This window comes from Lupinus angustifolius, unplaced genomic scaffold, assembly GCF_001865875.1.
Source record: "Lupinus angustifolius cultivar Tanjil unplaced genomic scaffold, LupAngTanjil_v1.0 Scaffold_414, whole genome shotgun sequence".
Classification (NCBI taxonomy): domain Eukaryota; kingdom Viridiplantae; phylum Streptophyta; class Magnoliopsida; order Fabales; family Fabaceae; genus Lupinus; species Lupinus angustifolius.
Genome location: NW_017727824.1, coordinates 132,687 through 149,892, shown reverse-complemented (window position 1 = coordinate 149,892; position 17,206 = coordinate 132,687). Strand labels below are relative to the sequence as shown.

Sequence of the window (17,206 nt, the reverse complement as noted above, 5' to 3'; positions counted from 1 at the left end):
TATTACTATGTCACAGACCTCTATCATTGTTTTGTTCGGCTGATATCTTCTAAAATTGTAGGGATTAACAGATAACAAAACCGAAGACTTTGAAGTTATTTCATTTTAAGTTTTAAAAATTATATTTTAGTAATTAATTTTAGGAAAATTCAATTGTTTAAATTAGTGAGTAGATATAAACTATTTGATTTCCATAAAATTAATAGCTGAAATATGGAGTAAAATTTTTAAATTTTCTCTTAGAATAAGTGAATCCTCCTCATTTATTTATAACAAACAAATATCATTCTTATAGTTGGAATTGACTCGATATAAAGAAGTTTTGCTATGTTTTGTAGAATCAAAAAATGGTAATATTTGGAAGTATCTCATACAAGGATCGTTGAAATGGTAAGAGATATGAACGAATTTCTTGATGAATCAAGAAAGAAAAAAAAAGAATATTATTCATTGAATATTGAATAGATGATTTACAAAATTACATTGAATCCTTTATATAAAGGATGGAAAAACTAACTACCCTAATAAAAACTAATTAACCCCAACTAACCTTTTGTTCCTAATCACCAGAGTTAGAACTAACCAACAATATAATCTCGCATATTCACATGTACTATTATTTACCTGATATAATATATTTCAACAACCCCTCAAGCTAGAGAATGAAAATTCTAGACTCCCAACTTGGAATTGATTTGAAGCAATAACAACGCTTAACCACCCATGGTAGAAGCTATATCATCAAACACTTAATCATCCATGACAAAAGCTATATCTTTGTTTAACCACCATGAACAAAAGCTAATCATCCATGACATAAGTTATATCTAAGCTTAACCACCATGGATAGAAGCAAACCAACCATTAATGATGAAAGAGAGAAGAAAAAAACAGATCAAAATATCGATCCTAATATGCAGTTTCAATGATATGAAAACATACTATATTGATGTTGTGTATGTGAGAGGGATGAGAAATAGAGTATGAATGAAAAACGATAACTGGGGTAAGTAAGTAAAGTTGATAGTGCTTTGATTTGTTATGTACTTGAGTTTAGTTAGCAATAGCCTCAACAATTGGAATGATGAAACCTCTTCTAATAATTCTGGCAACTCCTCATATATTTGCCTAAGCTCGCCCAACTCATCACATGTTTCCATAACACGAACCACATTGGTCTCCTCATATTTATAGACAAGTATATTAAGCTTTAAATGATTAAACATATAATACACATTCCAATTCTTCTTCTCTATACTCACAAGTAGGGTTGGTGTTGCACTTGGAAGATATGTATGGTTGACAAAGAAAATGTGATCTTGCTTGTAGTACTTTGAATTGTAAACCCAAGAGTTGCAAATAAAGTGGATGGTTCCAAGGTTTGGAACATCTTAAAGAATGAGACTCTTAAGGTAGAACTTAGCTTGCATAAAGTTCTGCACTAAGAACGCCAAATTCATCATCCCATTCAAAATAAATGTTGAATGCACTTTCATGAGCTCCTAAGGTTGGACTGGAAATTAACCATTTATCTTTTTCATGAGAAAGACGTCTAACAGATGCAACATGCTCTTCATGTTTATGAAGTTCATTAATTAGTCGATCAAGAGATTCTTGTATTCTTTCGTTTTCTTTCTTAATCTTGGTGATTGCTGAGCTTGAATTATCAGTAAGCTCCTCCAAAGACTTGAGGTTAGCATTTGGCAATTTAAGACTCAAAACAATTTTTTTTCCAAAACATATAAATCATATAATGAGAGACCCCAGAATGTTGCACAAAGGAGCTGTGATGATAGTTGATAGAATATGACCAAAAGATGTAAAAGAATATGTAGAACATAAATTGTATTCACCTTCCAATGAAATTGATGAAATCAGAATAAAAAACAACATCAAGACCAAGCATCACAAATAGAAGTGACAAAAATTATGCATTGATCAAATGCTCCACTAAGAAGAGAAGAAGTTTTCGAATGAAACACTAGGATTTATTTAGATGAGATTTGGAGGAATATGAGGGAGAAAAATGCCCAAATGATTGATTAGCAGCACCCATGTTAGAAGAACTAGAGCAAGCCAAATGAAGAATCATGGATTTATGGAGCCATAAGTGGAAGCTATAAAAAAGATAATTATGCTCTGATATCATGTTGAAATTGTAGGAGACGTGAACTAATTTTTTGATGAACCAAGAAAGAAGAGAAAAGAGAATATCATTCATTGAATATTGAATAGATAATTTACAAAATTACGTTGAATCCTTTATATTGAATAGATGCTTTACAAAATTACATTGAATCCTTTATTAAATTCGAATTTCAATCTTAAAATACTTTAATGACAAAAATCAAGTTTTGAATTTGAATTAAAACTAATAAAAATCTGATTTATGTGGAGAGGAATAATTTCCCTTAACTCTCCCAATGATTCAATGAGAGGATTCTCTTATATTTTGCACGTACATGTGCCATCTATTTTGCTATAAATTGAGACCACATTCACACACCAAAGGAACACTAAAAACGGCAATTTAGAAAATCCATTGTCGCGCCCCGATTTTCGGCTGCACGACTTTGTTTAGAGTCGCCACTACATTTTGTAGTTAAAAATATAGAAAAATCTTTTAAGCCCAATTACCTTGGGCTTTTGGATTTTTGATATCCAGGTTCGGGAGTCGGTTACAAGGTAGGGAAGATATTAGCACGCTACCCGCCCGCCTTAAGCGGTATCCTTCATTATAATATATGACTTTATTATTATTATCATTATTATTAAAATTTATGATCAATTAATCAATTATTAAGAAGAAAAAATAGTTTTTTATTATTATGCCTGACAAGATTGACCGTGGTCCTATGTATCCCTTTTAAGGGAATCAAGGCTTACGTAGTTCTTTAAGTAGAAAAATGTTTATTGGTTGAGGACATTTTAATTAAAGAGAATATGTTTTTTAGTAAAAAATATTCATTTTGCAAGTTTTGTTTATTATTGAAAAAAAAGTTTTTGTTTGGTTAATTTTTGTTATTTTAATTTAAAAATTAAAGTTTAATCAATTTTGAGATTTAATCGATTGAAAAGAAGCGGCGTAGCGCGACCTTTCGAAGATGATTTGAGAAGAAAGAGGCTTCCGATGCGACATTCTTTCCATCTTTGATTAACTCCCAAAATTATATCAAAAACATTTATAAAAATTTCTAAGTGATTCTTTTAATAATTTTCTTTGTCATATTAAAATGTTCTAATTATTTATATATATAGAATTCAGCATAAAATAGTTTATTGATTATATATATATATATATATATGGAATTAATAGTTTAGACATAGTGTTGGTCATAGACCTTCTTTCCAGTTTCATGGAAGTTAGAAACAACTCGAACCATAACCTTGCTATCAAAATTCCACTAAAATAGTTTGTAATTGTTTAATAGTGTTGCAACGTTTCACAATCCTGACATCAGGTAATAAAAAATAGTTTTGGGATGGTTTATATATGAAATTAAGATTGAAATTATTATATTAAGTATAGGATTGAGTGATAAAAATAGCTTTATTAATCATATAGGGAATAAAAGTGATAATATTTATTTGGATTTGATTATACATTGAAATGGATTGTTTGAGTTTGATTATATATGGATTTAAGCATAAGAAAAGATTATTCCAATAATTTAGTATAATAAACAAAACCAAACAAAACAAAAGAATCAGGGGCGTGGAATATGGGTTTTTAGAACCCCAAAATCCCAAAAGGGATTCCAATCCCTAATGCCCCCTATTTCTTCAATCTTCTTCTATTTTTTCGCTTCAGCGGCTTCGTTGACTTGAAGGAGGTGCATCAACGATTGGGACGGGGAAGGTTGGGAAGATATGGTGATGGCAGAGTCTCAATGCCATCCTCTTTTGCCATCCTCGGTGGTTCATCACCAGAACCGCCGCGACGCCGAGGACATGTAAAGTACTATATCCCCTCTCCCTACGACCTTCACGAAGGCCGGATAGGGTCACTGGAGATGGTTTCTCTTCCTCTATGGTGGACTGAATGGGTTCAAGCTCTTGAAGGGTGCAAAAAAAAGAGTGATGCCGGTATTGATAATGGCTCACGAATTACGCCTTCAGACCAGTGCAAGGTCAGTGAAGGCTAACCGAGTAGGGAGTTTTCACAGGAGATGACGCCGACATGAGGTAAAATTTACTTCATCAATTAACAGAATGCTTATAAACATGCTTATTGGATATGTGTTATTTTTTTTATGTATGTGATACTGCTGGATAACAAATATGTTTTAGCTTGCAATTACATAATCGAAGTGATGATTAACTTACCTGTGAATATGATTCTGGTCTTTGCTCTTTGCGGGTTGGCCTTTTGTTCCCGATTGCTTTTTTGTATGATATCCTCTGATTTGTGATATGCGAATATAGGCTCTGGATCAGTGCCTGAACTGTTTGGCCTCAATATGTGTATACATTCTCTATTCTTGGTTCTATGTTATCTCTACCTACTGATTTTTTCTTCTTACGGTTGTGTAGGTATGTTGTTTTGTTCCGCAGCAAGGGCAGAATAAAAATTCCCAAAATAAGCATAATAACATCATCCATATAAGAGCGAGCAATACTATTAGCTATAGCTATACCAAAGAGAGGGAACAGAAAAAGGGGGCACATAGATGTCACAGGAAGTGGCACTGCCATGGTGACCCACCAAGCAAACACCCAAGCAATCACAACAAGCATTTTCTTACTTGTTACAGGGGCATCAAGGTTCACAAAGAGACATATAGTAAGGGATAATAATGATCTTAGAGTGACATAGAAGTTTTTAATTGTTAGAATAGATTTGATGTTTAAGTGGGTTGTATGTGTTGTTTGTATAGGTTGATGAAGTGGTAGAAAGGGGGCTTTAAGGGTATCATAATCATGTTGGAGATAAAAAAAAAATGGTGGCTATAGGCATGGGTATGTTATGGGATAGAGAAAAATGAAATGTCCACACCATATGACCGAGATAGATTGATAGTAGGTTTAACAAAAACATAAAGGGGTTTGCTGCATAGGTTTTTCAATATATTTTTTTACATTGCTTTTCTTTCATTAACAACTTACCCTTCTAGCTTTTCATCCAGCCTGAACTCTGGACTAACGAGCTAAGGAAGAAGTTGCTACATTCAGAGGGTCTTCGAGAACTGGTCTATGAGAGTGAAGGTGTTGTTGGAGCTTGTAGGAATTGATGTTGTAGGTGTTGTTGGGGCTGTAGGAATTGATGTTGTAGGTGTTAGGAAAGTGTTCAATGCTTTAGACAGTGTCCTTAAGTATGGGAGTTAACTTCATGAAATGAACACTGAATTTGTTGCAATAAAAATCATCATACCAAAAATGCATAAGCAAAGTAAAAGATATATGCTATATACAAAGTATTGGAAAAGAGGATAAGACGTGTGCAATGCCAAAATAAGATATGCAGTATATACTTACGAAGAAAATATCTTCATCTAGGACTTATAGAGATGGATAAAAACTTATTCTCTCTTTTCAATTGTTAGAGTGATGATATCTATATCTCTCTGTTGGTTGCCTCCCTTTTCATGGAATAATCTTCCCACTTTTATAGCTCCTTATGATGTTACTTTCTCTCTCTCTCTCTATTTCTCATTTTGTCACTCCATTTCCTTATTCATTGAAACTGAAATTGGAATTTGAATAGCAACATAAATTGAAGTGCAGGAGTGAAACCCCCATGAGCACCGAGTAACCTGTTGAATATGAATAGGTGACTCTTTGTTTTTCTTTTCTGTAGGTTTTAGTGTGAGTATTATGAGTTGATAAATTGGCAAAGTGAAACGTAAATAATATTATTCGGCAATTAAATTGTTTTGTAACATTGCTATAGTCTAATTATTTATGAGAAACACCAATCATACGGAAAGGGTAGGAGTATGCATTATTGTTGTAACGTTTATTTATTTTCCTTTTCAATATAAAAGATAAACGACAATGGTTTTTTATGTATGAAAAATGGAACCGTTGATCTGATTTTAGAAAATAAAACTGACAATTAAAAAATTCAAACAAACTGCCAGAAATTAATAAACCGTTAATTAGATTTTGAAGATAAAATTGGTTCCAGAACGCCTAAAAAAATGCCATCTTTTTTTATCTTTGTTGTCTCAACTTTTTTTGTAATTTTATATATAGGCCGGACAAATTTGGGTGTTCACACCCATGAAAGTAAGACATCTAAAGATTGATAAATGTATATCATAGTGAGTAAAAATGCATTCAGAAAATCCAGCAAGAGTTACACATTTGAGTGAAAAAGTGTTAAGAAAAATAGTACATTGTTAACACAATATACCCAAAATCATCCATACACAAAACAGCAGCAAGAAGTATTAAAAACAATCCAGAAAAATCCAAGGAAGGGTACGTTATTTTCCAACCTCATGTTTATGATTTCTAATTTGCCTCCCAAATTCAAGTGCCACGGGATTTAGAAGAAATGTAATGTCCTTTTTTATTTATTTATAAATTCTCACATAGGTAACTTTTTCTTTTCTTTTGTTCATTTCTTAATTGTTAATAATATTTAATAGTATAGTAGTAATGAATATTAATTAAATAGTAATGTCGCTATAAATTGTTCTTTTTTAGTGGTATATAAGATATAATTAGTAAAATATAATTAGCATACATAATATAACTCTATTTTTAAAATAAAAAACTAATATTCTTTAATGTATTCTTTTTTCAAATGGATCAGGTACATTCCTAATACCTGCTCAATGCATTTTATTATGTAATAATCCTAATTGTTAAAGCAATCTTAATAGATTAATATAAAATACAAGTTTTTTAAAAACTCATTGATCAATAAAAATAAACCAATTGCTTCTACAATTGGATATTAACTTATTAACTTTTACAGTAGGAGTTACACTGTATGCATAAGAGTAGTCATGATTGATTAGTACCTTACAACTATGTAATTTTTATATCATATAATAAACATTTCATATATCAATCGTATAAAAATAATTTCGTTAAAAAAATAAACATATTTTAAAGAAGATTCAATAACGAGTTTATGACTCGTGTCACATCTTTCTTTCCCTTCGAGCCGAGAAGCGGTTGTAGTCATCAGTATTGTCTCTGTTATATATCGAAGCGGAGAGAGGGTAAGTGACCTATGTCAACTCTTCGTCTATTAATCCCCCTTCGATCAATTTAAGTAATTTATAAAGTTTTAATCAAATCAAACGAATCAATGCAAACATTTTCAAAACTAGAACTACGTAGTATTGATTTTCCTATTGCATTTAGGGATACTTAGGAGCAAGATGAACTCTTGTCAGACACAAAAATAAATAATAAATATTTTGTTTTAAGTAATTTAGTTTTTATAATTTAAGGGTATTTAATTCATGAAATTAGTTAGGGTACGATTTAATGACAGACAGACAAAGTGCTAATATCTTCCTTGATCCATAACCGACTCCCGAACCTGAATATCAAAGTCTCAGGCCCAATGTTATTGAGTCAAAAGATTTTTCTATATTTTTGACTAAATAAATGTAGTGGCGACTCTAAGAGGTCGTGCGACCGAAAATTGGGACGCAACAAATGGCGACTCTGTTGAGGATTTTTTTTAAGAGTGTCAGGCCCAATTCAACTTTTTGCATGGATCCTAATACCCTTATTTTTTATTTCTTTACAAAAAATAAAATAAATAATACATGCATTCATCTTTTTTTCAAAAATTCAGTGAATAATTCTTACATATTTAACTATCTTTTATGTAGCTTTTGGATGTGTAATCTATTAAAATTTGGTATGTCTCTTCACACACTTACACATACACCTGAGTTGACACACACATATACCCTAAACCCGGGTATTAGAGAGTAAGTCTGATATAGGAGGGACATCTGTTTTGCCGGTAAGTGACCTTGCGTCACATCTAGTATTGGCGTGATGGACCACCCAAATTGTTCCTAAGTATTGTGAGTTAGCCGCTTGGGGAGCTAGTCTCTTCTCATAACTAACCCATGATATTTGGTTTCCTTTCTTTTATGATTGGATGTAATCTGGTAACCTTTAGAAGTCTAGAACATTATCGAGTCCACTTTAATCAAGACCTATTACCTCGCCTTAAGGTTATGACCTATATGCTATCCATAACCTTGTAAGTGTACCATATTAAGACCAAGGAAACATAACTTATATTCTATTATAAATTGGGACTTTTTTTCCTAATAAGTGTGTTCATGCCTGAGAATTATAAGGATGTCATTGCACTTCAATGTCCTTGTGCCACAAGGGTGGCTAATTTCCATAACATTCCCCTTGACGGGCTCGACATCCTAGGGATAATTTACATTGCATTCGATGGACTCAACGCCCTAAACATGATTTTTCTATCACCTTAATAAGCTTGAAGTTTAATCGTTTAACTCTGAGTTAGCCTTAACAATATTATAGATGTCAAATGTACCATGACATTTTATTATATTGTAATAAGGGCTACATTACCCTGAAATACACACTACCACACCCAAGGGGCCAAAAAATGCACTAACATCATTATACTTTATGTTCATGCACTCATACATACATGCATTCATTGTAAAAAATTAATTAATCATTCAAATATTCATCCAGACATTCATATAAAAAACCAAAAAATATATCATTCACTTACCAATTCATACATTCATATAAAAAACCTAAAAATATATCATTCACTTACCAATTCATACATTCATATATTTATCATACACCATGAATTGCATACACCACACATTATTCGAAAGAATTCATTTATGCAACATCAGATGCATTCATTTATTCATACACCTCATACATTTCATGGTCCATTGTCAAAGGGCGTTCATGAGTTGAAAATCGATTTTAAAAAAAAATGGTATTGTTGGACCCGACTGAAAAAAAATGAAATAAACAAGTTGCCCATATTGATACACCTCAAGAACTGGTTCAAAAAGCTTCTCATCATTTTGAAGACTTCAATTATCCAACTCAATCCCAATTACTCCTCCATTCACTCATACTTCCTTTTATAAATGAAGATTTTTTTTTCCTGTTACATATCTTTTTAACAAGTATATACTAATGCATTGATCATACAAATTTTATCATCTCGTACCTCATCCTACCAACGATGTTAATCCTACTAACTATGTTTATTCCGAAAAACACATAATATAATAAACTCAAACAAAAAAATTCTTGTACTAACGTGAGATACAAGATAAAAAAGTCATATAAAAGATGATGCAAATGTAAGACCAAGGTGGTGTGGATCTTTAGACAAATTTTTCTGATGACACAAAGCTTCTATGGTAATTCCCAAACACTAAGAAGATATCATTAGTCACCCCGTTTGGGCCATAGACATTATGAAATGAGATCTCTTGTGATTGACCTATAAAACATCAATATCGTGGGGAGGGTAGTTTTTCATAAGTTTTCATTGATATTCAATTATTAGGAAATTAATAAAATCTTATGACCCGTAGGATAAAAAAGTAAAAGTCAAGCCAAACAAAATTGTTTGTTGGTCAAAGTGCAAAATAAATTAAAAAAAAGTAAAAGCTCGATGAGAATCCTCAATGTCTCAAGCAAAAGTTAGGGGAAAAAATTGCACTATGAAATAGTGTCAAAAGAAACATTCTCATCATGTCGGGGAAGGTTACAACATTAGCCTATTATATTACAAAAATTCAATAAAATCCTAGTAATTGAATGTCATGTTAGAAAACCACTGAAAAGTAGGACAAATGAGATAGCATAAAGGAAAAATGGGTATGAGAAACACATATTTGAGCCTTATATCATTTTCTTGGAAGTCCGTAGCCATACCACGATACAAGCTTAAAAAGACCTTGTTGAGAATTGATTTGCCTAAGATTCACACCATAGCAAGAAAACGCTGACTCCACTAAACTAATTTTTTGAGAAAATGTCTCATATTTATTGTATGAAATACATTATCTCCTAAAGATCACCATCATAATCACCACATCAATACTCAAACCCCAAATACAACTTCAATTTCATATTCAATTCTCCTATCATCACTTATAGCTCAAATACTTACCAAGTTTGCATGATCATTGTTTTTAGTATTTCTTCTTAAAGAGTTGTGCGTGAAATAAAGAGCACTAAATCAAAGGAAGAATAGTCACTCAAACTAGGGCAGTTTTTTGGCATAATTCTCGTGGAAGGCCTCTCAAATTAAACTCCGAAAGGACAACATGAGTAGAAGGATAACTCTCAGTGTACCTCACACTAGAGAAATTTTTGGGTAAGTCCCATTTTTCTTGAATCGAAGAATTTCATGAAGCTTAAATTTGAGACAATTTTACTTAAGGGTGTTTAAAAAAAACAAAACAAGTGTTAGGTTGAAAACCCACATGGGCAATCTAAGAAAAGGAGAGCAATGCTTAGTCGAAAAACCCAAAAGGACGACTTAGCATCCTTATAGAGAGAGAGATAGAATTCCTCACAAATATCTATATAAAGTATTATGGGCAAAAATTAGGAAAAATGAAATGAACACCCTCAAAGTGGAGACTTACTACTACTCATCCTCCAGTTACCTAAACTAGGGCTGTTTTTTGGAGAATCGAGGCTGGAGACAAGAGTTCACAATAGGCACACTAGGACACTATGACTGGGTTTAGTCATTGTCCTCAAGATTATACTGCAGAAAATTTATGGATCACGGTAAGACATCTTCAGATCATACTGGGGCAAGTTTGATGGAAAGTTATGGCACCAATCAACAACACGCATCAAGGATCGCTTCAGTCGAGTCTATAAAAGTTGATGAATTTCATCCACAAAAATATAAAATATAAACCATGAGTAATACATTAGGACATTCATGCTTGTGTCTATATCCTTATTCCATTACATTCAAACAATACATATACAAGACATACATACATTGAAGCATATCAATATTTAAATCAATGCATATTAACGTTAGTCATAATAGCATCAATATGAGGTTCATGCATATATAACATACTCTAAAAACATTATACACACATATTCCCTAATCACAATTTCACAGCCAATACTTTTTTATCCAATCAAATTACTTTCAATCAAAAACATTGTCTCATGCACAAGCATACATAGCATGAATACACAAGCAAACCCTTAATCTCATGCATCATAAGCATTATTACGAATACCCATGTCAGTCAAATGCATAGTCAAACTCGTACAATAATCCCTAAGTACAAACATCAACATTGAACTTCATGCACCACATATTCCAAACAATCATACCATTATACTATTCATCCGAGGACCACATGCTTGACGATCTCGAAGTCAACCTTTCTAGGCTTTGTGCCTGACTTTTTAAATATGAGGGCCCGTGCTTAATGACCTCAAATTGTACTTTTGAGGACCTCGTGCTTGATGATCTCGAAGCCAATCTTTCTAGACTCCGTGCCTAACTTTTTAAATTTGAGGGATTGTGCTTGACGACCTCAAATTTTACTTTCGAGGACCCCATGCTTGACGACCTCAAATTCAATCTTTCAAGGCTCCGTGCCTGACTTTTTAAATTTGAGGGCCCATGCTTGACGATCTTAGAGTCAATCTTTCTAGGATCCGTGCCTGACTTTGTAAATTTGAGGGGCATATGCTTGACGACCTTAGATTGTACTTTCGAGGACCTCGTGCTTGATAACCTCGAAGTCAAGCAGTCAAGGCTCTGTGCCTGACTTTTTAAATTTGAGGACCCCACGCTTATTGACCTCAAATTGTACATTCGAGGACCTTGTGTTTGACGACCTCAAAGTCAATCATTCTAGACGCATGCCTGATGTAAAACTATTTTCCAATATTCAGCAGTACCAACTTGCATTCTTGGTTAATTCTAACTCCCTATCCCCCGATAGAAAATCTTTTGTACCTCGACAAAATTAGCGTTCATTTCTTTACTAGTTACTTATCATGACATCACTTGAACCTCACTTTGTGTCCCGTCCAATAAGCAACAAGTAAAGAAGGGTGGCTGTGAACACCAAATTTTTTCCAGTCCAAAATACTTTTAAAGAAAATGACAAATAAAAAGAAAATAAGTGTTTATGGGTATTTTCTATCTAAAAATGGTATATTTTGGTGACCCAAAATAAAAATTATTCAAATTCGAATTTTTCAATTTATGATTTTCATTAAATTCGAATTTCAATCTTAAAATACTTTAAAGAAAAAAATCAAGTTTTGAATTTGAATTACAACTATGTAATTTTTTATACCATATAATAAATATTTTTACAATAAACACTTCATCTATCAAACATATAAAAATAATTTTGTTAAAAAAAATAAACATGTTTTAAAGAGGATTCAATAACGAGGTTATGACTCGTGTCACATCTTTCTTTCCCTTCGAGCTGAGAAGCGATTGTGATCATTAGTATTGCCTCTGTTATTTATCGAAACAGAAAGAGGGTAAGTGACCTATGTCGACTCTTTTTCTATTAATCCCCTTCGATCAATTTAAATAATTTATAAAATTTTAATCAAATCAAACGAATAAATGCAAACATTTTCACAACTAGAAGTATGCAGTCTCGATTTCCCTATTGCACCTAGGGATACGTAGGAGCAAGATGAACTCCTGTCAGACACAAAAATAAAAAATAAATATTTTGTTTTAAGTAATTTAGTTTTTATAAATTAAGGGTATTTAATTCATGCAATTAGTTAGAGTACCATTTAATGACGGACGAACGAGATGCTAATAGCTTCCCTGATTTGTAACCGACTATTGAACCTGGATATCAAAGTCTAATGCCCAATGTTATTGGTACAAAACATTTTTATACATTTTTGATTGAAAAATGTTGTGGCGACTCCAAGAGGTCGCGCAACAGACTAACACCTATTAAGACACATGAAACATAACTTATATTCTATTATAAAGATATCCAAATAGTTCAGAATATAATAACTCAAAACACACACACACACAAACTAACACCTAACTAGGATACACTATGTAATCCTAAGCTAGACTAGTTGTTAGGTAGAGGTGATGGTGGTAAATCCTCAACAGTTCTGCTAATGAAGTCAATGCACTCTATCTCCTAAATCATCCTTTCCTCTTGTTGTTGGAACTCCGTCCTCATATTATCCGTTATAAAAAATAAACATGTTTTAAAGAGGATTCAATAACGAGGTTATGACTCGTGTCACATCTTTCTTTCCCTTCGAGCTGAGAAGCGATTGTGATCAATAGTTGCCTCTGTTATTTATCGAAACGGAAAGAGGGTAAGTGACCTATGTCGACTCTTTTTCTATTAATCCCCTTCGATCAATTTAAATAATTTATAAAATTTTAATCAAATCAAACGAATAAATGCAAACATTTTCACAACTAGAAGTATGCAGTCTCGATTTCCCTATTGCACCTAGGGATACGTAGGAGCAAGATGAACTCCTGTCAGACACAAAAATAAAAAATAAATATTTTGTTTTAAGTAATTTAGTTTTTATAAATTAAGGGTATTTAATTCATGCAATTAGTTAGGGTACCATTTAATGATGGACAGACGAGATGCTAATAGCTTCCCTGATTTGTAACCGACTATTGAACCTGGATATCAAAGTCTAATGCCCAATGTTATTGGTACAAAACATTTTTATACATTTTTGATTGAAAAATGTTGTGGCGACTCCAAGAGGTCGCGCAACAGACTAACACCTATTAAGACACATGAAACATAACTTATATTCTATTATAAAGATATCCAAATAGTTCAGAATATAACAACTCAAAACACACACACAAACTAACACCTAACTAGGACACACTATGTAATCCTAAGCTAGACTAGTTGTTAGGTAGAGGTGATGGTGGTAAATCCTCAACAGTTCTGCTAATGAAGTCAATGCACTCTATCTCCTAAATCATCCTTTCCTCTTGTTGTTGGAACTCCGTCCTCATATTATCCGTTATTGATTGAAAGCAAGTGTAATACGAGCATTAAGATGTTGCTCCAAGGCATTAAGATGAGCTAACCGAAACAGTGGTTCACGAGGCTTATTTGAAGCTGCGACATGTTGTTTCGGGTTCTGCTCATTTAGAATACCAACATCTTCTTCATTCGTCATCTAGAGATTCACAGTGGTGTGATCTTCTTGATACTTCCAATATCCACCATATTTGTAAATTCTCATCTTATGTATCAGATTGTCCCTTACCAAGTTCTTTCAGGAATTCACATTCATAATCTCCTCATTTGAAGCATCAATACCCAAATAATCAATGATTATGGAAATGAAAATTCCATATATCAGTTGTCTTGAGGAAGAAGACGTTATCCCAAACATAATCATCAGGATCTCAGCAGGCCAATTTACCATTATTCCTTCCTTAATGGAAAACTTAAACTTAAAGTCGTTGATTGTTGGTTGAGCATGATTTGTATTTCACTGAACTAAAATGTATGCAATAATGTAATGTAGTAACATGTTCTCAACTGAAAACACTCTAACCTTTGTCGCCTCTCCCTGAACATAGATATGAGTTCATTTGAGACATGACTTATACCTTTCTTCCCAGTCAAATGATTCGTAGGACTCGTCTTGGAAATCTCCCAGAGGAGCCCCATCACTAGTCAGTCCCCTGACAATAAAAAATAGCTCCGCATCCAAATTAAAAAAGTTTCCCCTTAACTAATGACATGTAAAAATCATCCTTGTACTGAAAATTTGTATAGAATTTCCTAACTAAGGAATGAGAGATATCACCGTTCAACTCAGTAAAGTTAGACACTCCTTATGCCTCCAGATAGTGTGGAAATTCAAACCTTTCCTGTACCATCCAAGTGAGGTCAACATATTTGATGTATGTTTTTTTCCTGTCCAAGAACTTGGCCAATCTTTTAGCCTAAAGATTTGGAGCATAATAAGATTACTCCTTGCAGATGCTTTGCCTATTCTATCAAGTGAAGGACCATCAGTTTATGATGTTCTGGTGCATTTTGCCGAATTCTTCTCACAGTGAGGTCGCATATCACTCATTTTTGTAGAAAGGGATAGTGTAATTGATTACCCTAATCAATTCTTCAAATTCAGTTTAGGGTTTCTTAATTGGGAACTGAGGGAAAAAATTATTTTGGTGAAATTGGAGAAGATTGAATGAAGGGATTATGTATTGGAGAGAAGGATTTCACTAATTTTGACTTAAGACAACTATTTTGTAGAAATTTTAGAAGCGTGGGTCACAGATTGAGGAATTAGAGTTTATGCGAATGAATCATGGAATGCATACTTCAACCTGAATCACTAGTGCCGATAATCAATTATCTACAGATGGTAATCGATTATTGAGGAGGGATTATTTAGAAATTTTGAAAATTTCCCCAGGTAATCGATTAACAGATACCCATAATCGATTATTTGAAATACTTTTTTTCTCTGGTAATCGATTATACCATGTTATAATCGATTACTTGCAACAATAACTCAGATTTAAGTAATTTTCGTGAGGTTCTAGGTGAATGATAGAATAAGATATATCCTAAGATACTAAAATACATTACTAAACATGCAAAACAATCATGAATTCAATTATACACAAGAATCAAACATTTAACTCAAATGACATATAAGCATACATTACAAGCATGAAAAAGTCATATATAAACCCTTAATCATTCTAACTTAGATATGATTGATAAGTGCCAAACATACCTAAATTTCATACACTTTTCTGGCACTTATCTTAAGCATAATTGGATAAAAACCAACTTAAAACAATATTTGTATGTGTATTTATTTTTTATGTATTTTGTAGGATTTAGAATGAAGAAAAGAAGAGAAAAGAGACTCATGGTAAAAAAGACAAAGAAGTCAAAAACCAAGGTGTTCAACCAGGCAGCTAAGCATGGACCAAGCCCCGCTGAGCTGACCTGGACACCAGCTTGACCTAGCCACCAGCCTGACCTGGACCAAACTGCTCAACCAGGCAACTGAGCGAACCTGCTTAGCCGCTCAGCCTAGCACCAGACTAGACCTAACACGGTCAGAAATTCAGCTTGACACGGTCAGACACGAGCTTGGCACAAGTCCAAGCTGCTGAACAAGCAGCACAGCGGAGAACCAGACTCCTGACCACATCAGCAAGCACCAGGCCACGTCCCAGTCAGCACGGTCAGAAGCTGCTGAACAAGCAACTTAGCGGTGAAGCAGGTGCGCTGAGCAGTGTGCACCAGACTTAACTTAGCCATCAAGAAAACCATGAAGTCATCCATGAGCTCACCTCAAGTAGTCCACCATAGGCTTTTCAGAAGTAGATCACAATAGCTGGCTTCATAGCCCACAACTAGCTTTGATGAGTCAAGCACAAGGAGGTGACTAAGCTACTTGGTCAAGGGATCAAACCCATGCTGAAGGGTTTGGTCAGCTGCTTAGCGATCCAGCCAAACAACTCAGTGGTCCAACATAGAGGCCTATAAATAAGAGACCATTTCATTCGAGCAAAATATATCAAACACTTGAAACAAAGAAATCTCTCACTAGAAACCTTTCTCTGAAGTTCTCTCTTCATTTCTTAGTTTAGAGCTTTAATTTCAAGTAAGTTTTGTAGTTTTAGTTTAGAATTAAAGAGGAGAAAAGGAGAAGGCAAATGAGATGCAAAAATCAATTTTGTACTCTCATTTGGAACTCAAAAGCATCCAATCCTTGGATGGATGGCTCATCCTAAACATTTTCTTTTGAACAAGGTTATGTATTTTCTACTTCTTCTTAATTTACAAAAGTTTGGATTTTAATCATTCTAGTTGGTGCTTTGGTTAATATTATTTGTTTGAGAAGTGCTTAATGCTCTTTTTAGATTGATCACCTAAAAAATGATTTCAAGTCAATAAAATTACTTGTCTCAAACACGTAACAAATAAACTAAGAAGTAGTTGTACTAAGTTTATTTGCCAAGTTAAGCATACTTTTCTTAAGATCTTATATTCATTACGACTTCAATATTAGAGTCTCCAATGACTAGGGTGTGATGACCTAGTCTCTTTATGGACGTAATATTGTTTAGTAATAAATATAAGTGATTATCATTCTACCATTTTAGGACATACACTAAAAGGAGGATTTTAGAACTTGGTGTTTGGAGTTAATCAAAGTAAAACATAAGAACTTGTCTAAGTAGTTC

The 17,206-nt window shown here is 33.3% G+C and overlaps 1 long non-coding RNA gene across 1 annotated transcript in view; it reads left to right on the top strand.

The window, feature by feature from the left end:
- The first annotated feature begins 3,723 nt into the window (after nucleotides 1–3,723).
- Nucleotides 3,724–17,206, top strand: part of LOC109341227 — an 18,987-nt gene continuing 5,504 nt past the window's right edge. Inside the window, exons 1-2 of the long non-coding RNA XR_002106916.1 lie at nucleotides 3,724–4,185; nucleotides 4,534–4,922. This is a non-coding gene — a long non-coding RNA (uncharacterized LOC109341227). The remainder of the gene's footprint in view (nucleotides 4,186–4,533; nucleotides 4,923–17,206) is intronic.